The sequence below is a fragment of the Triticum aestivum genome, chromosome 5A (assembly GCF_018294505.1).
Source record: "Triticum aestivum cultivar Chinese Spring chromosome 5A, IWGSC CS RefSeq v2.1, whole genome shotgun sequence".
In the NCBI taxonomy this organism is placed as follows: Eukaryota; Viridiplantae; Streptophyta; class Magnoliopsida; order Poales; family Poaceae; genus Triticum; species Triticum aestivum.
In genome coordinates this window covers 685,947,536-685,957,246 of record NC_057806.1, presented here as the reverse complement: position 1 = coordinate 685,957,246, position 9,711 = coordinate 685,947,536, and positions in this window count along the sequence as shown.

Below are 9,711 nucleotides of genomic sequence, written 5' to 3'. Positions count from 1 at the left end.
CCCATTACCATGGGTATCAAGACTAGCAAAGCTTAAAGGGAAAGGAAGGGGTAAAGTGGTGAGGCTGCAGCAGCGACTAAGCATATATGGTGGCTAACATACGCAAATAAGAGCGAGAAGAGAGCAAGCGGAACGGTCGTCAACTAGTAATGATCAAGAAGTGATCCTGAACTCCTACTTACGTCGAACATAACCCAGAAACCGTGTTCACTTCCCGGACTCCGCCGAGAAGAGACCATCACGGCTACACACGCGGTTGATGCGTTTTAATTTGGATCTGGTGTCAAGTTATCTACAACCGGACATTAACAAATTCCCATCTGCCTATAACCGCAGGCACGACTTTCGAAAGATTATACCCTGCAGGGGTGTCCCAACTTAGCCCATGACAGGCTCTCGCGATCAACGAAGGAATAGACCTTCTCCCAGGAAGACCCGATCAGACTCGGAATCCCGGTTTACAAGACATTTCGACAATGGTAAAACAAGACCAGCAAAGCCGCCCGATGCGCTGACATCCTGATAGAAGCTGCACATATCTCGTTCTTAGGGCAACACCGGATAGGTCAACCTACGAGTAAAACCAGCCCTCGAGTTGCCCCCAGGTGGCCTGGCAGTCTGCCCGGTTCGGACCAACACTTAGACAAGCACTGGCCCGGGGGGGGGCTAAAATAAAGATGACCCTTGGGTTAATTACTCCCAAGGGAAATATAGGTGGTGGTGAGGCAAATGGTAAAACCAAGGTTGGGCCTTGCTGGAGGAGTTTTATTCAAAGCGAACTGTCAAGGGGGTCCCATAAATCACCCGACCGCGTAAGGAACGCAAAATCCGGGAACATAACACCGGTATGACGGAAACTAGGGCGGCAAGAGTGGAACAAAACACCAGGCATAAGGCCGAGCCTTCCATCCTTTACCATGTATATAGATGCATTAATAATAATATAAGAGATATTGTGATATCCCAACATAATCCTGTTCACCATGCAGCAATCTTCAACTTCACCTGCAACTAGCAACGCTATAAGAGGGCTGAGCAAAGCGGTAACATAGCCAAACAACGGTTTGCATAGGAAAGGCGTCAAAGGTCAGAGGTTCATGGCAATATGGGATGGCTCGATAAACAGGTGATAGGTAGCGCAGCAAAGCGATAGAACGAAGCAACTAGCATAGCAATGATAGTAGTGAGATCCAGGGTAGCGGTCATCTTGCCTGAAATCCCGCAAGGAAGAAGAACGAGTCCATGAAGTAGACGAACGGACGTAGTCGAACGAATCCTCACAATCACGACATTACCGGAACTAAGAAGCAACACCAGAAAGAAACAAACAACATGGTAAACACACAAGCATAATCATGGCATGATGCACAATCAAGTATGATGCATGTCCGGTTTAAGGAGGCATGGCATGGCAAACTGCAACACACAATACTACAAGTTAAGTGGAGCTCAATATGCAACGAGTTGCATATTGACAAAACACCACAAGCAATTATTTAGTTTGATCTCGGTTATGTACCCAACAATATTAAATGTTATTAGCATGGCAAGGGGGTGAAGCATAAGAAAACTACCTAACTAGGCAAGTTTAAATGAGGCCGGAACAACAAACAACAATTCCGGAAAATCCCCATATGCAAATTATGGATTTGGTACTGTTCTGCCCTAAACACAATTTTATTGTTGTTAAACAGTAAAATAAAGTGGACCATGATAAACTAGGCATTTTTCCACCCCATTTACATATAAAGTTTATTAAATTCGGAGCTACGGTTATTTAGTTATGAAATAAATCATTTTAACATGGCATATTAGCAAATTTAAATAAACAGTAAGTTAAACATTTTAACATGGGATGAAAATGACATATTATTAATCTACACAATTTTCTGAGCATCTTACATATATAAAACATTTTAATCCGATGCACGGTTTGTGAGTAAATAAATGCATGAAGTGCAAGGGGTTTTCTGCAAAATCGTTAATTCACTGGATAATAGCAAATTCGCAGGACAGGAAAAAAACATTGGGCCGAATCTGGTGCATGCTGGGCAGAACAGAGAGGAGGCCCTGGAGCTCACCTAGCTGGGCCAGGCCCAGTTCGGTGGGAGCAGGCCGGGCAGGCCGGAAGGGGCGCTGGGCCTGTGGGCGATGCGGCTGGGCCTCGAAGCGGACGAAGGCGCTGCTGGGCCGGGCCGGCGGGGAAGGCCCACGCGGGGGAGGTCATCGGCCCCGAGCGGAGGCCGGGATGGATCGGGCTCTTCCCGATCTGCGGCGAGGCGGCGGGGTCCTGGCGGCTGGCTAGGCCGGGAACGGGCGGCGGAGGAGGAGATCCGGGCGGCGGTTGCCGGGTCCGGCGAAGACGACGCCCGCGACGACTATTTTGGGGCGGCAGACGGCGTGCTGCAAAGGGAGAGAGAGATGCATGAGGGAGAGGGAGAAGGAAGAGAAGGGACGAGGAGAGGGACGGGGCCGGCGCGCAGCTCACCGGCGGCGCAGACCCGGCAGTGCTCCGGCGGCCTCGGGCTCGCGGGACGCAGGGCCGGCGACGCGCTCCTGATCCCATAGGGATCGAGCGGGAGGGGCGAGGCGAGCGCCAGGGGCGCGGGCGGCGGCGCGGGGTCGGGCCCAGATGGGCTTGGCGGGCCCTGCGCGGGCTAGGACGGGCCAGCGGCAGCGGGGAAGTGGGCAGGGGTGTGCTGGGGACGCGTGGAGGGCTGCGAGTGGCTGCGGGAGGCGGGGAAGGCGACGTGGCGGCGCCCGGTTGGCCGAGGCGACGCCTCAGGTGGCGGCGCAGCCTCTGGGCCGGCGACAAGTGGCGGCGAGGGAGTGGGGCGGCGCGGATTCTGAGGAGTACTCGCCGAGCGCTGTCGAGGTGAACTCGCCGCCCCGGTCCATCCGGAACGTGCGCAACCTCACGCCTCGCTCTGCCTCTGCCGCGGTGACAAAGTGTCTGATACTGGCTGCGGTGGCATCCTTTGCAGGCAGCATCATGGCCCACATGTAGCGGCTGTGGTCGTCGACGATGAGGATGAAGTAGCGCTTACCTCCCGGCGTGCTTGGGGTGATCGGCCCGCACAGATCGGCGTGCACCAGCTCGAGCGGGTCCTTCGCTCGATAGCGCACCTGCGAGGGGAACGGCGCACGCCGTTGCTTCCCCACCAAGCACGCATCGCACAGCTCCTCGGTGTGCTCCACGGACGGCATCCTGCGCACCATGTCAGCTCGCCCCATGCGCCGGAGGGCATCGAAGTGTTGGTGGCCGAACCTCGCGTGCCACCTCCATGCCTCGTCGCCGGCATGTGCCACCAGGCAGACAGGGGTTGAGATGTCCAGACAAACCACATAAAGGCGTTTGCCATTCCGGCGTACCTGGGCTAGCTCGTGTCGATGCCGATCATACAGGGTCAGGAGGCCGCCTTGGATCTTGAAGGTGCAGCCGTGCTCTTCCAGTTGCCCGAGGCTGATGATGCTGGACTTCAGACGCGGGATGTAGTAGACGTCCGTCAGAGCACGCTGGTCGCCGCTGCGCACGGTGAACGTGATCGTGCCACGGCCGTGGATGGCCACGCTGGATCCATCTCCAAACTTGACGCTGCCGGTGACGCCCTCGTCCAGCTCCGCGAACGTCGTGCGATCGCCGGTCATGTGGTTGGACGCGCCGGTGTCCAGGAACTACCGGCCGTCAGATGGTTCATTGTCTGCGCCCAGATTCACCTCTGCATGCTCCTCATTGAGCATGATGTGCTCCCCCTTGGTCTGCGGCGGGTCCATGGCGATCACCGCCATCAGAAGGTTTGGATCGTCGTCGTGCCCGTCTGCAGCGTGCCCGCCATGTTCGGCGAGATTCGCCTCCTCGCGAATGCGCGTTCGGCACTCGCGCGCCCAGTGCCCATAGTTTTTGCAGTGGCGGCACTGATCAGTGGGCTTCGCGCGGCTGCCGGTGCCGCGTCCACTGCCATGTCCGCGGCCTCGCCCACGTCGACCGCCAGCACGCCCTGACCCGGAGCCGCTGCCCCCGGATCCACCGTGCTCTTGGCGCTTGAGGCGCGCGTGCCACTCCTCCTCCGTCATGAGGAGTTGGCCGCCGCCGGTGTTCGCGGAGTCCAGGCCGTAGCGCTCCTCCGCCGCATTCAGGCGTCCGACGAGCTCCTCCATCGAGAGCGTGTTGAGATCGACAAGCATCTCAATAGAGAGCGCAATCTTGGAGAACTGTCGAGATACGACAGAAAGGAACTTGCGGACGACCTTCTTCTCCGGAATTGTCTCTCCAAGGAGACTGAGCTGGTTCACCATACCTGTCAGACGCATGGCGAAGTCCTTGATGCACTCGTCGTCGTTGAAAGCCACGGCGGTGTACTGCTTGCTGAGAGTTGCCGCCTTGGCCTCCCACACACACGCCACGCCGAGGCACATGGTCTTGATGGCCTCCCAGGCCTCCTTTGCCGTGCTCTTTGCCGCAAGGGTCGCCACCATCTCAGGCGGCACCCCGGACAGAATCGCCTCCATGGCGAGCCTGTTGTCGCTGCGCACTGCCGTGCCGGTCTCAATCGCCTCCCACAGGTGCCGCCCCTCGAGCTTCACCTGCATCAGAAGGGCCCAGCCCCCGTAGTTGGTACGGGTGAGCATCGGCCACGGCGATCCGCCGCCCCCCACGCGCACTACCCGAGTCTGCACGATCGTCCCTGGCTGCTCATCGCCGTCGGTGATCTGCGCTCGTGGTGTGCCGCCCGAGGTCTGCGGCGACTTGGACTTGTTGTCGTTCGCCATCCCTCAACCTGGCTCTGGTGCCAATTGTTGCCCCTAAATCTAGAGATCGACCGATGGCGATGATAAAACAGGAGTCTAAACCTTTTGTGCAGCGCAATGAACTGCTGCGTTTTCTTCTTCCTTTATTCACTGATCAACGGGAAAAACGGATCGAGGACTGCCCCCTCTACTGGATCGTGCCATCCCACGATCAGGAGTGCGCTCTCGCCGTGAGCTACGGCCTCGGGATCGCACAGACTGCACCGTCGGGCTCTCTAACTGAAACCGAATAAACAGCTAACTAAACTGACAGCTAACTGAAACTACTGCGCTGCCGTAGCAGCCCTGACTACTTGTCACGCTAGATTATTATTAGCTAACAATCTCCCCCTAACCAACAGTGACACAAAGCTAAACCTCGACCATACCAATGCGTGCACGAAGCTGCTGAAACCGCGTGCGCCCCAGTGACTTTGTGAAGATATCCGCGAGCTGATCACCCGTGGCGATGTGCTCCACCATGATCTTTCCTTTTTCCACACACTTGAGGATGAAGTGGAATCGAACGTCGATGTGCTTGCTGCGATCATGGAACACCGGGTTCTTGCACAACTGAATTGCAGACTTGTTGTCGATGAAGATGGTGGTGGCGCCGGCCTCCTCTTTCAGCAAGTCCCTCATGAGCCTGCTCAACCAAATCGCCTGACATGCCCCCGTAGTTGCTGCCACATACTCCGCCTCACACGATGACAGAGCGACGATCTTCTGTTTCTGCGACTGCCACGTGATCGGTGCTCTCCCCAGGAAGAAAAGGTTGCCGGAAGTGCTCTTGCGGTCGTCGACATCGCCGGCCAGGTCCGAGTCACTGTACCCAATGAGCTTTCCCCCATTCCTCTTGGTGTACCTGCAGCCATACTTGCGCGTGCCTGCAATGTAGCGCAGCAGATTCTTGACGGCGGCGAGGTGCGCCGTGGTCGGCGCCTCCATGAAACGGCTCACGTACCCCACCGCAAACGTGATGTCCGGGCGTGTGTGGGTGAGGTAGCGAAGCCCACCGATGATGCTGCGGTAGTGGGTGGCATCCACCCGCGCCTCTGGCCCCTCCTTGCTCAGCTTAAAATGCAGCTCCATGGGGACATGCAGAGGGTTGTAGTCTGCCATGCCCGCGCGCTCCAAGAGCTCGCCGGCATACGCCGCCTGCGACAGGGTGATCTCCCCGTCCCCCTGCTTCACCTCTATGCCTAGGTAGAAGCTGAGCAGGCCGAAGTCACTCATGCGGAACCTGCCCATCATCTCTGTCTTGAAGCCCTGAATCGCCTCGGCGTCGGCTCCGGTGACGATGAGATCTTCGACGTACACGCCAACCAGGAGCCGAGCTTGCCCTTCGCCTCGTGTGTACATGGCATGCTCCGACGGGCAGCTCACGAACCCAAGCTGCTGTATAGTGCAGTCGAGCTTAGCGTTCCACGCCCGTCGTGCCAGCCGCAGCCCGTAGAGCGCCTTGTGGAGGTGATACACCTTGTGTTCCTCGCCGCTCCGCGCGAAGCCAGGAAGTTGCTTGACGTAGACCTCCTCCTTGAGCTCGCCGTTGAGGAAGGCTGACTTGACCTCAAGATGATGCAGCTCCCAGCCACGCTGAGCTGCCGTGCCCACCATGACGTGCACCGAGTCCAGTCTGGCCACGGGCGCGAACGCATCGTCGTAGTCCACGCCCTCCTTCTGCACGAAGCCCCTCGCCACGAGCCTTGCCTTGTGCTTGACCACAGCGCCGCCTGCGTCTTTCTTCATCTTAAAAACCCACTTGAGCCCGATCGCTTGGTGACCTGCCGCCAAGTCAGTCAGTGTCCAAGTGGCGTTCTCCTCGATCGAAGCCAGCTCATCCAGCATGGCACGCCACCAACACTCGTGCGGCTCAGCGTCGGCGAAGCTGAGTGGCTCCTCTTCAGCCAGCAGTAGCTCCTCGGCCAACTGCACCGGCTCATTCGCCTTGTGAAGAACGTTCGCCACGCGGCGAAACCGGTGCCCGATAGCAGGATCATCGTCGGCGTCGAAGAGCTCTGGCTGCATCGTTGGCGGCATGACAAAGCCCACTTCCTCCGGAGTGTCTATGGGAGGCACGCTGCCGCCAGGCGAATCCGGCGTGGCTGTGCCCGCAGCAGTCGGCGGTTCTGCTGGTGTCCCTGGCGTTCTGGCAGCGGTCTTGGCGCGACCAGTGTTGCTCCCGCGTCGCCAGCGCCTTCTTCGCTAGGATTGCCTACGGAGCTGTGCACATTGTGTTTTCTGACAACGACAGGGAGCTAGTGGTGGATGACGAGCGGCTTGACGACGGGCTCTCCTTCAGTGCCCCAGTTCCAGCTTGCTACCTCGTCGAATACCACGTCGCGTGATGTGTACACGCGGTTGGTCAAGGGGTCGTAGACGCGGTACGCCTTTGAGCCCTCCTCATAGCCGATGAAGATCATCTTCGTGCTGCGGTCGTCGAGCTTCTTCAGCCCGGGCCGCGTGTCTTTGACGTAGGCGATGCAGCCGAAGACGCACAGATAGTGCACGGCAGGCTTCTTGACATGCCATGCCTCGTATGGGGTCTTGCCGTCGACGCTGCGGGTGTAACTTCTGTTGAGGATGAACACCGCAGTCGCCACGGCCTCCCCCCAAAACCAGCTCGGCATGTTCTTGGTCTTGAGCATGCTCCTGGCCATGCCGACGATGGTCTGGTTGCGCTGTTCCACGACGCCGTTCTGCTGCGGCGAGTAGGGCGTCGTCAGATGCCGCTGCACGCCACGATCCATGAAGTATTCGCCGAGCGCTGTCAAGGTGAACTCGCTGCCCCGGTCCATCCGGAACGTGCACAACCTCACGCCTCGCTCTGCCTCTGCCGCGATGACAAAGTGTCTGATACTGGCGGCGGTGGCGTCCTTTGCAGGCAGCATCATGGCCCATATGTAGCGGTTGTGGTCGTCGACGATGAGGATGAAGTAGCGCTTGCCTCCGGGCGTGCTCGGGGTGATCGGCCCGCACAGATCGGCGTGCACCAGCTCGAGCGGGTCCTTCGCTCGATAGCGCGCCTGCGAGGGGAACGGCGCACGCCGCTGCTTCCCCACCAAGCACGCATCGCACAGCTCCTCGGTGTGCTCCACAGACGGCATCCTGCGCACCATGTCAGCTCGCCCCATGCGCCGGAGGGCATCGAAGTGTTGGTGGCCTAACCTCGCGTGCCACCTCCATGCCTCGTCGCCGGCATGTGCCGCCAGGCAGACAGGGGTTGAGATGTCCAGACGAACCACATAAAGGCGTTTGCCGTTCCGACATACCTGGGCTAGCTCGTGTCGATGCCGATCATACAGGGTCAGGAGGCCGCCTTGGATCTTGAAGGTGCAGCCGTGCTCTTCCAGTTGCCCGAGGCTGATGATGCTGGACTTCAGACGCGGGATGTAGTAGACGTCCGTCAGAGCACGCTGGTCGCCGCTGCGCACGGTGAACGTGATCGTGCCACGGCCGTGGATGGCCACGCTGGATCCGTCTCCAAACTTGACGCTGCCGGTGACGCCCTCGTCCAGCTCCGCGAACGTCGTGCGATCGCCGGTCATGTGGTTGGACGCGCCGGGGTCCAGGAACTACCGGCCGTCAGGTGGTTCATTGTCTACGCCCAGATTCACTTCTGCACGCTCCTCATTGAGCATGATGTGCTCCCCCTTGGTCTGCGGCGGGTCCATGGCGATCACCGCCATCAGAAGGTTTGGATCGTCGTCGTGCCCGTCTGCAGCGTGCCCGCCATGTTCGGCGAGATTCGCCTCCTCGCGAATGCGTGTTCGGCACTCGCGCGCCCAGTGCCCATAGTTTTTGCAGTGGCGGCACTGATCAGTGGGCTTCGCGCGGCTGCCGGTGCCGCGTCCACTGCCACATCCGCGGCCTCGCCCACGTCGACCGCCACCACGCCCTGACCCGGAGCCGCTGCCCCCGGATCCACCGTGCTCTTGGCGCTTGAGGCGCGCGTGCCACTCCTCCTCCGTCATGAGGAGTTGGCCGCCGCCGGTGTTCGCGGAGTCCAGGCCGTAGCGCTCCTCCGCCGCCTTCAGGCGTCCGATGAGCTCCTCCATCGAGAGCGTGTCGAGATCGACAAGCATCTTGATAGAGAGCGCAATCTTGGAGAACTGTCGAGATACGACAGAAAGGAACTTGCGGACGACCTTCTTCTCCGGAATTGTCTCTCCAAGGAGACTGAGCTGGTTCACCATACCTGTCAGACGCATGGCGAAGTCCTTGATGCACTCGTCGTCGTTGAAAGCCACGACGGTGTACTGCTTGCTGAGAGTTGCCGCCTTGGCCTCCCGCACACACGCCACGCCGAGACACATGGTCTTGATGGCCTCCCAGGCCTCCTTTGCCGTGCTCTTTGCCGCAAGGGTCGCCACCATCTCAGGCGGCACCCCGGACAGAATCGCCTCCATGGCGAGCCTGTTGTCGCTGCGCACTGCCATGCCGGTCTCAATCGCCTCCCACAGGTGCCGCCCCTCGAGCTTCACCTGCATCAGGAGGGCCCAGTCCCCGTAGTTGGTACGGGTGAGCATCGGCCACGGCGATCCGCCGCCCCCCTCGTGCACTACCCGAGTCTGCACGATCGTCCCTGGCTGCTCATCGCCGTCGGTGATCTGCGCTCGCGGTGTGCTGCCCGAGGTCTGCGGCGACTTGGACTTGTTGTCGTTCGCCATCCCTCAACCTGGCTCTGGTGCCAATTGTTGCCCCTAAATCTAGAGATCGATCGATGGCGATGAGAAAACAGGAGTCTAAACCTTTTGTGCAGCGCAATGAACTGCTACGTTTTCTTCTTCCTTTATTCACTGATCAACGGGAAAAACAGATCGAGGACTGCCCCCTCTACTGGATCATGCCATCCCACGATCAGGAGTGCGCTCTCGCCGTGAGCTACGGCCTCGGGATCGCACAGACTGCGCCCTCGGGCTC